Here is a 15,245-nt window from a genome sequence, read left to right on the forward strand (position 1 = left end):
CTGCTCACTTCAATAACAGTCCAAGAGGTTTTACCACCAGTTACAAAGACGATCTAAGGCAGTATACGTTATGATAGCTTGTTTACCACAGCCCTCTTGAATTGCTGGCATAAATTACATTGTTAGCAGTTACATAATCATTTGTTCTCAGTGTCCATATTGACACGTAAGCAGGATCTGCAATGCATGCTCATCCAGGTTACAACTGTGTTGCATTGGCAGTGCCAGAACAAAGGGCCAGCTTTCATCAACACAATGCCCTCAGAGCATTGATTAGTGTGGAAACTCATTACAGATAAATGGGCCTCTTTAAAATCTCTTTAGATTTTACATGTGGGTCCAAAGCATCACTGGATAATGAAAGCAAGCTCTACAACAGTATCACATTACTTCCTATACAGCTACAGAACCACAGCACAGCACAGCACAGTAGGGCAGTGGCACTCATCGGCCCAGAGACAAGAGTCCTATTTGGACAAACAAAGCATACCTCATGGATTTGCCTCCCGACTACCCATTATTTTAACTGAGGTGCAGTGACAATGTATCTCCACTCAGTGGAGGACATTAAGATATACCTATCTAAGACAAAAACCTATGAAAAAGTCAGAGGTGTAAAAGCTGTCTGACAAAGCATTGATAAACAACAAACATGTGTTCAGTGTTTCTCAAGCTTTTTTAATAGCAGGGAGTGGAGCGCTAGTGTCCTTCCTCTATGAAAGTCTGCTTCGGCCTATTGGCCTATCAAAACTAACACTTGAGAACGCACTAAATTGGTGTCAGCTAACCATCTGAGAGACCGCTCAGCATCTTCTCAGGGACCAGTGCTGGTCCGAGGACCTGAGGTTGAGAAACATCTAGAAGGTGAAAGTCGACAGAGCATCAGCTCTTTGAGGCCAGAATATTAAATCTAAATCTCAGCTATTCCTTCCTCCACTAATGGCTGTATTACTGCAATCTCTGCTATTGTGAGAGCCTCTTGTTATAAAAAGGAGAGAGCAGTTCCCCTTGGAACGCATCCAATGAAACACCACTTTTAAGCAGGCATAGCAAGCAGCCCATTCAGCAGCTCAATAACGCAGATGGCTATAGGCCTAATTGTGTTGTAGCAAAGGATGAACACCAACAGCATTGTGATGCGAGTCATCCTCCAGAGAATCCAGTTCCTTGACTATTGTCTTTTGTCATGGAACAACAAAGTCAGCCCAGGTATGAAAGGGCTGATATTGTGTATTGTACTAGGGATACTCGATTGCTCAACTGTGACGACCCTCCCACTCTGTCTGCCGTATTCTGTCTTTGTTTTTGTTTCCTTATTAGGATGCCGGTGGGCGGAGTTGAGAGGGTCGTCAGCTACATGGGAAACACCTGGGCCCAGGTGTTTCCCAGGATAAATACACCACTTCCCCATTCATGGAGGAGACTCTCTCCATGCAGACACCTTTGTAGATTGTGTTGTGGTTCTTGTTGGCCGTTTGTTTGCTTTGGCACCTTTCAACACCCTGCATTATCACATTCATGCATGCAAAACACTCACTTACACTACTGATTACTGATTACACACACCATTGTATATTTTCCTTAGTTGCTTTAGTTAATAAATATATATTTTGTTACTCCTTATCTCCACGTTGTCTCCCTTTGTTACGGGCTTTGAGCCGGTTCGTGACACAACCTTGAGGGACAGAAAACAAGAGGAAACGAATGTGAGGATTGGAAATAATGTTTTTTTTTTTTCAAGGCACGCTCTTCACTTGCTTATTTTAAAGGAGCCACATGATTCACAGTAGATATTATGGGTCTGATAAGTCTTTGGACAGAGTTGGCTATGGCTGGGGGCTTTATGGCTGTACAGTATTGCACTATGGAATGTGCTCTGGTTAATGGAGGCCTTGTTCACTGCAGTGTTTAGAGAATATGACTTTCTCCTCCTCCCCCTCATCTTCAGCTGTGAACCACATCGTAGCGCAGACTGTCTGATTCCCAGAGTCTGCGTGTGTGTGTGGCGATGTAGGGCTAGTGCATGGCCATCTCTAAGCTGTAGAGACATGGGTCTGTCAGCTCCCCGCCATGATCTCCTGGGTTAGAAACTGTATAAGGCTTCCACTGCCACCGCTCCTCACTGGATTATCTACAATCACACTAATGGCCACATAATTCAGGGAGAAAAGTGAGCAGAAAAGAGAGAGAAATAAAATGAAAAGTGAGAGAGAAATAAAAAAAGGAGAGAAGGGTGGAGAATCGTAGCCAGTGAGTGACTGACTGACCGAGTGCAAGTAGGATGCCAGTATGCAAGTTTAAGATAGAAAATAATAGAGTAGCCTATAATAAGATGGAACAAGAAGGCCTAAGTGAGTGAAAGTAGACCTGTCTCAAGAGGGCCTCTTCTTATCCGTCATAACACACACACGCACACTTGGCTGGGCCACTGATGTCTGTCAACACGGAGGGCTAAACAGAGTGAAGTTAGTGGCTTGGAGTAAAGAGGTCGCAGCCTTACATAACACTCAGATAACAAATATTTCCGGGGTTTCCGAGGAACCCATGTACCAGTCGGTACTGCCCAGAGACTCATCACCATACTTCCTTCTACCCGCTCTCACAACTCACTCTCGCTTCTCTCCCTCTCTCTGACCTACTGTTACTGAAAACTACCCGTATCATCATTTACCAAGAGGTTTTTCCAGATAAACTGGCCTGTCAGGACCCAGACTGAGGATTATTTACTATTAACCTTTCAGCCATTAACAGCTGTAGTGTGCACACACACGCGCACTCCCCTGAGTAATCAGGTATATAAGAGGGGAAGTGTGTGTGTGTGTCAGTGATGGGAGGAAATAATCTATAAATGTACACGTAATTTGACGATATACAGTGGCTTGCGGAAGTATTCACCCACTTGGTATTTTTCCTATTTTGTTGCCTTACAGCCTGGAATTAAAATATATATATTTTTTTTGGGGGGGGGGATTTGTATCATTTGATTTACACAACATGCATACCACTTTGAAGATGCAAAATATGTGTCATTGTAAAACAAACAGGAAATAAGAAAAATATAACTTTGTAGAGCCACGTTTTGCAGCAATTACAGCTGCAAGTCTCTTGGCACATCTAGCTACTGGGATTTTTGACCATTCTTCAAGGCAAAACTGCTCCAGCTCCTTCACATTGGATGGGTTACGCTGGTGTACAGCAGTCTTTAAGTCATACCACAGATTCTCAATTGGATTGAGGTCTGGGATTTAACTAGGCCATTCCAAGACATTTAAATGCTTCCCCTTAAACCACTCAAGTGTTGCTTTAGCAGTATGCTTAGGGTCATTGTCCTGCTGGAAGGTGAACATCCGTCCCAGTCTCAAATCTCTGGAAGACTGAAACAGGTTTCCATCAATAATTTCCCTGTATTTATTGCCATCCATCATTCCTTCAATTCTGACCAATGTCCCAGTCCTTGCCGATTAAAATAATCCCCGTGGCATGATTCTGCCACCACCATGCTTCACTGTGTGGATGGTGTTCTCGGGGTGATGAGAGGTGTTGGGTATGCGCCAGACATTGTGTTTTCCTTGATGGCCAAGAAGCTCAATTTTGGTCTCATCTGACCAGAGTACTTTCTTCCATATGTTTGGGGAGTCTCCCACATGCCTTTTGGCGAACACCAAACGTGTTTGCTTATTATTTTATTCATACAATGGCATTTTTCTGGCCACTCTTCCGTAAAGCCCAGCTCTGTGCAGTGTATGGCTTAAAGTGGTCCTATGGACAGATACTCCAATCTCTGCTTTGGAGCTTTGCAGATCCTTCAGGGTTATATTTGGTCTCTTTGTTGCCTCTCTGATTAATGCCCTCCTTGCCTGGGCCGTGAGTTTTGGTGGGCAGCCCTCTCAGGCAGGTTTGTTGTGGTGCCATATTCTTTCAATTTTTTAACAATGGATTTAATGGTGCTCTGTGGGATGTTCAAAGTTTCTGATACTTTTTTATAACCCAACCCTGATCTGTACTTCTCCACAACTTTATCCATGACCTGTTTGGAGAGCTCCTTGGTCTTCATGGTGCCGCTTGCTTGGTGGTGCCTCTTGCTTAGTGGTGTTGCAGACCCTGGGGCTGACTCAGTTACACCAGCTCTGTCAGGAGGAATGGGCCAAACTTCACCCAACGTATTGTGGGAAGCTTGTGGAAGGCTACCTTAAACGTTTGGCCCAAGTTAAACAATTTAAAGGCTTCCAAATACTAATTGAGTGTATGTAAACTTCTGATCCACTGTGAATGTGATGAAATAAATAAAAGCTGAAATAAATCATTCTCTCTACTATTATTCTGACATTTCACATTGTTAAAATAAAAGTGGTGATCCTAACTGACCTAAAACAGGGAATATTTACTTGGATTAAATGTCAGGAATTGTGAAAAACTGAGTTTAAATGTATTTGGCTAAGGTGTATGTAAACTTCTGACTTTCGCCTCTGGTGAGCCATCTGGGACACCGAACCCCATGTTAGGGTCCTGTTGACTCAGGATTGCTAGCCTGCGATGGAGGCTCTTCACAGTAAAGAGGGCACAGTGTGGACAGGAGCCAGGGGAGGCTAAGGCTCCCTTGGGATATTGCAGCCCATGGCAAGCGGAGCACACCGAGTGGGTGTCTTTGGCCGATATCTTGTTTCCACAGGCGCTGATTCGTGCCGGGACCTTCTCCTCATTTGGAATGGGGGATGTTTCTGTTGCAACTGCTTGGATACTATGCTTTTAGCTGTCAGAAAATAACTAGCGTGGTAGGCTAGTATGATAGCTAGCGATTAGTGGGTTATCCCTGACTGTGGCACTCAGTGTGATGGCCGGATATCGTTTCCGAAACAACAGAGAGTTGTGTAGCTAGTAAAAAACTTTTCTTGTTGAAGTAAAACCACCTAGCCTTGTGGCTAGCTTGCTAATAACTAGTCACTGTTTGGGTAAAGCTAACTTGGTCGTGAACGAGATAGCCATGTCACAGCTGTACTCGTTCCTCCCTCTAATAATTTTCCACCGCACAGTCAGCTCATATCTGTGGACAGTTTAGCTAGTTTTAGAAAATGCAATCGTGTCGAGGTAAGCTTTCTGATGAAAAGTGAGAAGAGGTGTTTGAATGACTCTGTGCTCGACACCCTTCCCCGACGCACACGTCTCAACTAATCAAGGCCGGTGTAGTGTAATAAAGGCTCCTGATGAATAGGCTGGGGGCGTACACCATAAGTGAAATACCGGAACGAATACTGGAGAACTGAAGAGAATTCTCTTGGAAAGTAGTACGGTCGGCATTTGTTTGTGAGGTATTCTAGGTCAGGTGAACTAAAGGACTTGAGTTCCTGTATGTTATCACAATCACACCATGAGTAGTTAAATAATAAAAAAACATACAGCCTCGCTCTTCTTCCCGGAGAGATATTTATTCCTGTCCGTGCGATGAACTGAGAATCCAACTGGCTGTACGGACTCAGACAGTATATCCAGAGAGAGCCATGTTTCTGTGAAACAGAGTATGTTACAATCCTTGATGTCTCTCTGGAAGGAAATACTCGCCCTGAGCTCGTCAACTTTAGTATCCAGAGACTGAACATTAGCGAGTAATATACTTGAAAGCGGTGGGTGGTGTGCGCGACTCCTGAGTCAGACTAGAAGTCCACTGCGAATACCTCTTCTCTGCCGCCAATGTTTTGGATCAGCCTCTGGAATCAGTTCAATTGTCCTGGGGGGTATGAACAAAGGATCCAATTCAGGAAAGTTGTATTCCTGGTGAGTTACCACCGCTCTGATATCCAAAAGTTCTTTCCGGCTGTATGTAATAACAAAAAAAAAATTCTGGGCTAATAATGTAAAACAATGTAATATTGCCTAGGAACTAGAAGCACGGCTGCCCTATCTGTTGGCACCATCTTGTATACCTCATAATAAGCTGTAGACCATGATCTACTATTTACCTATTTAGTTTTCATCTATATTTTTCGTAGAGAAACAAGAAAATGCTCATACAAAGGAGGCGCTCCTAGTTGCCGGTGATTTTAATGCAGGGAAACTGAAATCTGTCTTAACTCATTTCTACCAGCATGTCACCAGTGCAACTAGAGGCGAAAAAAAACCTTTAGACCGCCTTTACTCCACACACAAAGCTCACCCTCCATTTGGCAAATCTATCCTCCCGATTCCTGTTTACAAGCAGAAACTAAAACAGGAAGTACCAGTGCCGTGCTCAATACAGAAGTGGTCCGATGAAGCTGATGCTAAGCTGCAGGACAGTTTTTTTTATAGCACAGACTGGAATATGTTCCGGGATTCTTCCGATGGCATTGTGAAGTCAGCAGCTTCATTAATAAGTGCATCGATGGCGTTGTCCCCACAGTGATTGTACGTACATATCCTAACCAAAAGCCATGGATTACAGGCAACATCCACGCTAAGCACGACAACACCTCTTCCCCCCCAGAAGGCTGAAAACATTTGGCATGGACCCACAGATCCTCAAAAAGTTATACAGCTGCACCATTGAAAGCATCTTGACTGGCTGCATCACCACTTGTTATAGCAACTGCTTGGCATCCAGCCGCAAGGCACTACAAAGGGTAGTGCGTACGGCCCAGTACATCACTGGAGCCGAACTCCTTGCCATCCAGGACCTCTATACCAGGCGGTATCAGAGGAAGGCCCTAAAAATTGTCAAAGACTCCAGCCACGGCATGCGATACCGATGCACTAAGTCTGGAACCAGCAGGACCTTGTACAGCATCTACCCCTAAGCCATAAAACTGCTAAATAGTTCAATCGTTAACGAAATAGCTACCTGGACTATCTGCATTGACCCTTTTACTCATCCCATATGTTGCTGCTACTGTTTATTATCTGTCACTTTATTCCTAGTTATATGTACATATCTACCTCAATTACCTCGTACCCCTGCACATTGACTCAGTAGCAAAGTTAATGCAACTCACTGTATATTTATTATTACATGTTTTACTTTTCTATATTCTTTCCCTCTGCATTGTTGGGAAGGGCCCCTAAGTAAACATGTCACTGTTAGTCCAGATCTGCTGTTTACGAAGTATGTGACAAATGCAATTTGATTTGATCTAGTGCTCCGTCTGTCCCCTCTCCCCAGACCCTTACAACCTAATCCAAAGGGGAGCTAGAGACTGGGTGTCCCTGGCTGTTCCCCAAATGGCACCATATTCCTTTTATAGTGCACTACTTTTGACCAGGAAATAGGGTGCTATTTGAGAGTCATCTCCAGTAGTATGTGTGTGTGTGTGTGTGTGTGTGTGTGTGTGTGGAGCGGAAATGTGAGGTCTTATGTGACAGTATAGTATTATTTATAGCAGGCAGTAGTACTCATCTGATTAATATGCTGGAATGTGATTAGCCTATAAATCTTACAGTCTTATGAAAGGAGCTTTTTTATCCTGATACTGTAGGCTGCTGCAGTAATGCTGCCTGCCTGCTGGGTCAATGTTCGAAACTCGGCACCCAGAGAATTAGGCCCAAAGAAAAGGGAGAGAAAAAGGAACAAAGGGAGGAAAAAAAGGGAGTAGAAAAAAGCTGCAGAAGGAGGAGGGCTGCTGGATAATAATGGAGTCATCTCCATCTGGCACAGAAGAAGAGAGGAGAGAAAAGGCTACTTCTTCCGTGTGAAGGAACAGCAGTGTGCCATTGGCTAGAAGGCCTGGCTGCCCTGTGGATTAATGGATTGACTGCAGACAATGCAGTCTTCTTGACACTTGTTCATAGACACTATAGTACATTTTCATTGAAACGTCTGTCATGCCAAACAATTCTTTAGAAGATGGCTAAAGTAGAAACAGACTAGCAGCTATAGTAAAGCAAAGCTGAATGAAATCAAAATGAGGCTAATGTTAGGTGACATTAGATCTGGCCTACTTGTTCAGGTTGTGATCTCGTCATCTAGACAAAGGGTTTTTGATTAACTTGAGGAGTGAGAAGGGGTGAGAAGGTTGAGGTGGCTCTTGTGTGAAGAGCTATGGAAAACAAGTGTGTGTTTTCAGGTGTGTTACCTCTATGCTACTAATGATGGAGGTGTGTGTTTTTCACTGTACCCTGATGTGTGTTACCTTTGCACCGGAATTCACCGACAGTGGGCACAGCGGGAGAGGTGCAGTCAGCTCCTAAATAATTCAAGGGAGGATCCTCGGTTGGAGGCCCACACACCAATGTACACACATGGATATAACCTAAGCTAGTTTGAGCTGTGGGGGTACAAGCCGGATTGAAAGGCTTCAGGTTAATATTGCATTATGATGGCTGAGGCAAGTTCCCTCCATTGCAACGTACAGGGCTTTGAGCACTGGAATCAAATCCGTATTGGTGGGCATCCGCAGCCTAGAAAAAGACTGACAGGCTGTTAGTCAACAAGCAGGATTCATGCAGTGTTGACATTGAATAATTTTTTTGGACAGTGTATACCATATGTATCCTGTACATATGAATAATAACACTTGGTATGGATACCACCACAAACACACACAGTACACATGCACCTCCAGCTCTTCTTTAGCTTACCACTCTGGCTAAGAACACAACCTCACTCAAGTCTCCACGGAGGCACTTGAAGACGTGGGAATCCACTAGAAAGGTTCCAGAGTAGAGAAAATGGAAATTAATTTAAATGGAAACGTGGAAAGATGACACTGTTGTAAGTATTTGTGGCAGGGCATGGGCCTAGCGGAACCGGCTCTTCCAGTTTCCAGCCCCTTCAGGTTTTGGTTCTCACCAGTGTCCTCGATTCTCTGCGGTCTTACGTGACCGGGGGAAAACCAATCCATGATTGTTTTCCTTTGAATTGTTGGTAAAATGAGGCTAAGTAATCTGATCTGGTTGACAAACACAAAGTGCATTCGCTTTACAAATTCTTCCTCTACCTCTACCTTCCACATACACTAACCTGCCCACACCAGGCTGGATAGGATACAAGAATATCATTTTATTTTTTTCACAACTTGCTAAGAAAAGACAAACTAGCTGTTTGCAGACAGTAAGATAGAGGTCTTCACTAGAGGTCGACCGATTATGATTTTTCAACGCCGATACAGATACCGAGGACCAAAAATCCGATACCGAATAATTGGCTGATTTTTTAACATGTATTTGTAATAATGACAATGACAACAATACTGAATGAACACTTATTTTAACTTAATATAATACATCAATAAAATCAATTTAGCCTCAAGTAAATATTGAAACATGTTCAATTTGGTTTAAATAATGCAAAAACAAAGTGTTGGAGAAGAAAGTAAAAGTGCAATATGTGCTATGTAAGAAAGATAACGTTTCAGTTCCTTGCTCAGAACATGAGAACATATGAAAGCTGGTGGTTCCTTTTAACATGAGTCTTCCATATTCCCAGGTAAGAAGTTTTAGGTTGTAGTTATTATAGGAATTATAGGACTATTTCCCTCTATACCATTTGTATTTCATTAACCTTTGACTATTGGATGTTCTTATAGGCACTTTAGTATTGCCAGTGTAACAGTATAGCTTTCGTCCCTCTCCTTGCTCCTCCCTGGGCTCGAACCAGGAACACAACGACAACAGCCACCCTCGAAGCAGCGTTACCCATGCAGAGCAAGGGAAACAACCACTGCAAGGCTCAGAGCGAGTGACGTTTGAAACACTATTAGCGCGCGCTAACTAGATAGCCATTTCACTTCGGTTACACCAGCCTCATCTCGGGAGTTGAGAGGCTTGAAGTCATAAACAGCGCAATGCTTGACGCAAAAACAAAGAGCTGCTGGCAAAACGCACGAAAGTGCTGTTTGAATGAATGTTTACGTGCCTGCTTCTGCCTACCACCGCTCAGTCAGATACTTAGATACTTGTATGCTCAGTCAGATTATATGCAACGCAGGACACGCTAGATAATATCTAGTACTATCATCAACCATGTGTAGTTAACTAGTGATTATGATTGATTGTTTTTTATACGATACGTTTAATGCTAGCTAGCAACTTACCATGGCTTACTGCATTCACGTAACAGGAGTGGAGCGCAACGAGAGAGAGGCAGGTCGTTATTGCATTGGACAAGTTAACTGTAAGGTTGCAAGATTGAATCCCCCGAGCTGGCAAGGTGAAAATATGTCGTTCTGCCCCTGAACGAGGCAGTTAACCCATCGTTCCTAGGCCATCATTGATAATAAGAATGTGTTCTTAACACACTTGCCTTGTTAATTAATGGTATAAAAAAAGAAGAAAAAAAAAATTTGTAAAAAAAAATTGGCATATCGGCGCCCAAAAATACTGATTTCTGATACTTGAAATCGGCCCAGACCCGGGCAAGTCAGTTAAAATTACACATACTCGAGATCCATGACTGTCATATCAGATCCAACCCAGACCAGTGACAATATTTAGTATTCTGGAGCTTGTTGTCTAATCAGATTATATAAAAATAATGGTACATATTCAAAGACAGTTATCATTTATGGGTATTCACATTACAAATTAGTACTATTTTAGACACAAAACATATTTTTCATTACCGTAGAGTTTCTTTAAGTTCCTGTACAAAGTAGTGTTTTTTATAAATCTTTTTCGACCCATAATGTATTACTAAGAACAGAGAAGATCAAAGATGGCTACAAGGTAAGCTAGTATTTTCTCTTTTATTATGTTTAAATGTGATAATTTTCCTCGTACACCACATTTACCCATTTTAGATTATCATTACTATAACTGTGTAATACTTGATGTTTGAGCAAAGACAGATTAAACTATTTATAGAATATTACATTAGAAAGAGCACCAATTTATTGTGTATTTTTTGTTTGCCGAGTAATAATGGTTCATGCCATTGTTATCGAAATTTGCTAAGAGTTTGTCATTACTGTAATGACCAATTCTCATTACCATGCCATCTGTTATGGTAATTAGAAGTTCAGCTACAGTAATGATAAAAACTGTTTGATGCACGTACAATGTAATTGTATATGCGCAACAGATACACAGCTAACCAAACAGTGTTAGGTGCAGGCACACTTGAATTAAAGGGTAACTATCGTTTTTTATGGTCTCCTACATGGTTTAAGCATTGTTAGCATGTCCAATTTAGCTAGAAAAGTGTGATTGAGAGCGAAAAACTGGAGAGAAAAAAAATCTAAAGAACAACCTTCCATGACCACTGCTAAAAACAATTATAGGGGAAACACTGAGTCAACATGTAGAATTTAAAGGCACATTACACTTAAAAATGTAAAGTTTGTCGGATGTTTTCAGAATTCAAAAGTGGTCTTCTGTCAACAAATGTCCCCATCCTAGACCATCTGTTTTGTAGATCCAACTCAGGTGTATGCAAACAATCCAATGAATGGAAAGATGAGCACCAAATAATTTCCAGATTTGTGGCGCTCATCTTTTCCACTAAAGACTTAACTTCTTGGTGTGATATTAGATAGTAAACTGTCTAGGTCAAAGGATATTGAGTCTACTGTTGTAAAGATGGGGAGAAGCTCTGATTTTATAACATAACATGCAACCAAACAAGTCCTGCAAGCTCTGGTTTTGTTGCATCTTGACTATTGGCCAGTTGTATGGTCAGGTGCAGCAGAAAAGGAACTAGAAAAGCTGCAGCTGGACCAGAACAGAGTAGGATGTCTGGCCCTGAAATGTACACAGAAGGCCAATGTCAATAATATTGACTCTCCTGTTTCAGAGAGACTCTCCTGGTTCAGATTGGAGGAGAGATTGACTGAATCACTGCTGGTCTTTGTAAAAAGTATTGAAAGTACAGAGTTGCCAGTTAACACACAGCTCAAAACCTATACATACCCTACAAGACACGCAATCAGGGTATGACTAGGTAATATTGAATTAATTTGAATTCATGTTTTTGCACGATATTTCAAATGCCTGTATTGCAAGAATCAAGGTTTTGTTATTTTTCGTTTTTATGAGCGCTTATGTCCGCTTGTTCTCATGTTGTATTTGTGGTCTCGTCTCCTTCGCTCCTCTGTGGGCACCTTCCCATTTACAGCAGCAATCTGTATATAATGAGGAGATGCACGTCTCCAACCTAACAATGGGAGTTAGGGCGGGAAGGCAGGTGACAAGCTTAGGTCTAAAATAAGCCCATAGAAACACATTGGTATTATTTTGGATAGATTTTAACAAGAGTGAAACCTCTCGCTTCCTCTATGGTTTACACATACACCAAGCCCCTCCCCATGCCTCTCTTACGCCAACAACGTTGAGAGATCACATCTTCCTTTCTGACAAGTGATTTCAACTCACTATTAGCATGTGAGGTTTGGTCGAACAGAATCGGTCATAATGACACCAAAACACATCGAGACATTATTTCACTGTAATAGAGGAGAAGTTAACCTTTCTGACAATACCCTTATTATGTCTCAACTACTCAAATTATGTGCAGAGCAGACATCACTAAAACAGGAGTATCAATGAACATTGATTCTGGAAAATGTATGTTCATTGGGGTACCACGTTCCGCCAGCAGCATTTAAGCCAAAGACTGTTACGCTTCGAACAAAATAGTATGCAGCATCATCTTGATCTGTAGTCCAACATTCACTTTCTGCTGCCATTTCTGTCAAGCCGTCTACGCACACAATTTGAAGCATACATTTGATAAATCTAACGTACGCACCACACCGAACGCACTGCAACTGCCTCTGCAATGCAATGCTGCAAGGCAAACGCAGTGTTTCATTGGAAATGAATGTAATTCTGGTGTACCAAAATGCAATGACGCTGTCGATGTGATCGAAGTGTTATACTAGCTGTCTAGTCTGTGTTTTGTAAATGTGCAATAAGCAAGAACCTGATGATCACTGACAGAGCTCCAGAGTTCCTATGTGGAGATGGGAGAACCTTCCAGGAGGACAACCATCAATCAGGCCTTTATGGTAGAGTGGTCGGACGGAAGCCACTCCTCAGTAAAAGGCACATGACAACCCGCTTAGAGTTTGCCAAAAGGCACCTAAAAGACTCTAACCATGAGAAACAAGATTCTCTGCTCTCATGAAACCAAGATTGAACTCTCTGGAAGGAATGCCAAGCGTCACGTCTGGAGGAAACCTGGCTCCATCCCTACGGTGAAGCATGGTGGCAGCATCATGCTGTGGGGATGTTTTTCAGCAGCAGATGAACAGAGCACAGTACAGAGAGATCCTTGATGAAAACCTGCTCCGGAGCGCTCAGAACCTGACTGGGGCAAAGGTTCACCTTTGTAAAGGACAATGACCCTAAGCACACAGCCAAGACAAAGCAGGAGTGGCGTAGGGACAAGTCTCTGAATGTGCTTGACTGGCCCAGCCAGAGCCCGAACTTGAAACCTGAAAATATCTGTGCAGCAACGCTCACCATTCAACCTGTCAAAGCTTGAGAGGATCTGCAGAGAAGAATGGGAGAAACTCCCCAAATACAGGTGTGCCAAGCTTGTAGCGTCATACCCACGAAGACTCAAGGCTGTAATCGTTGCCAAAGGTGCATCAACAAAGCACTGAGTAAATGATCTGAATACTTATGTAAATGTGATCCATTTATACCAACAGCGTATTGACCAAACAATTGACTAGTAGACTAATTGGGGTCAGCCCTACTTTCAATGTTCTAGCTATCAATTTTTCCATTAGCAATCACCCCTATTGGCAAACATTTAATTTCTCTAGTAGGGCCCTATAGGTTATTTATCGTGATGAACAAAATCAGCAAAATTTTCATGATAAGTGGTCGGTGTCAATAATTTTCGGTTTATCGTCCCAACTCTACAGTAGCACAATGTTTGTCTCAAGGTAAGCTAACCACCAGAGCACTGGCCAGTCACACTAAATTATCTCCAAAGGCCAAAGCCACAGACAGAAAGATGAGATGAGAAGAGGGAGCACATCAAATCACACTGAATCTCATCCACAGATCTAAATGCCAATGGGGTGTCTATTGCACAGATAGCCTACTCCCTCTGCTTAACACACACTGAGTGCTTCATCTGTTAAAGCAATGCAATAAGAAATGCAGCTTTTGAAAGAGCATTAGCATACGTTTAAAAAAAATCATGCACTTGACAAACAAGAAAATACAAAATCATGAGGCGGCCACAAATGTTCTATCTTTCTTTTTCTGAGAGTGCAAATGTTTATCCTAGTTGGCAGACAAACATACAGATTATTCATCATGACGACTGCACAACATCTAGCCTAAAGGTTGAGCAGAGCCACCTTCGTGTGTGACACTGTGACCACTTCCTATCTGAGATTGCCAGACAGTGACGAGAGTGTGAGTTCCGCAGGGCAACAATAAGCATGCAGCAGGGGTCCTCAACTATAGATTTCACTTTGGTTCTCAATATGTTCCCATAATACCAGTAACATAAATGTCAGATTTCAAAGAAAACAGATACTAGGGATGGGTACGCAGTACTAGGGATGGGTACGCAGAAAACATTCTGAGTTTGAGTACTCGTATTATTTTGAGTACTCGTAGGTTAGCGTGAAAGGGGTCTGAAGGCAAACATGTTTTGGGGGTGCTACTTTTGATTCAATTACTAGTTTTTATGATACACAACTGAAAACAAAACTTAACATTTTTCACTGTACTTGACATACTCCAAACAATAAAACACATCTTACAGTATGACATTTTGTCAGCGCTTATAAATTAAACCTGCTAACTAGTAGCGTTGCACAGTATACCAAAACTTTGGTACATTTTTGATACTAGAACCTTAAAACAGTTCGGTACTAGAATTTGATACTTCTGTCAAATGTGTCTCACGGATCAAGCCTGCTCCACTTACTGCTATCCTGCACTGTGAGTCTGGGCTGCACCCTGCCTGCTCCACTTACTGCTATCCTGCACTGTGAGTCTGGGCTGCACCCTGCCTGCTCCACTTACTGCTATCCTGCACTGTGAGTCTGGGCTGCACCCTGCCTGCTCCACTTACTGCTATCCTGCACTGTGAGTCTGGGCTGCACCCTGCCTACTCCACTTACTGCTATCCTGCACTGTGAGTCTGGGCTGCACCCTGCCTGCTCCACTTACTGCTATCCTGCACTGTGAGTCTGGGCTGCACCCTGCCTGCTCCACTTACTGCTATCCTGCACTGTGAGTCTGGGCTGCACCCTGCCTGCTCCACTTACTACTATCCTGCACTGTGAGTCTGGGCTGCACCCTGCCTGCTCCACTTACTGCTATCCTGCACTGGGAGTCTGGGCTGCACCCTGCCTGCTCCACTTACTGCTATC

General features: G+C 42.8%; 1 protein-coding gene across 2 annotated transcripts in view; it reads right to left on the minus strand.

The window, feature by feature from the left end:
* The window catches only part of LOC110522834 (erbin), a 112,693-nt gene that overhangs the window by 57,551 nt on the left and 39,897 nt on the right, over positions 1-15,245 (minus strand). The gene's annotated exons all lie outside the window — the stretch shown is intronic.

This window comes from Oncorhynchus mykiss, chromosome 5 (assembly GCF_057628025.1).
Source record: "Oncorhynchus mykiss isolate SJ-2025 chromosome 5, ASM5762802v1, whole genome shotgun sequence".
Taxonomy (NCBI): Eukaryota; Metazoa; Chordata; class Actinopteri; order Salmoniformes; family Salmonidae; genus Oncorhynchus; species Oncorhynchus mykiss.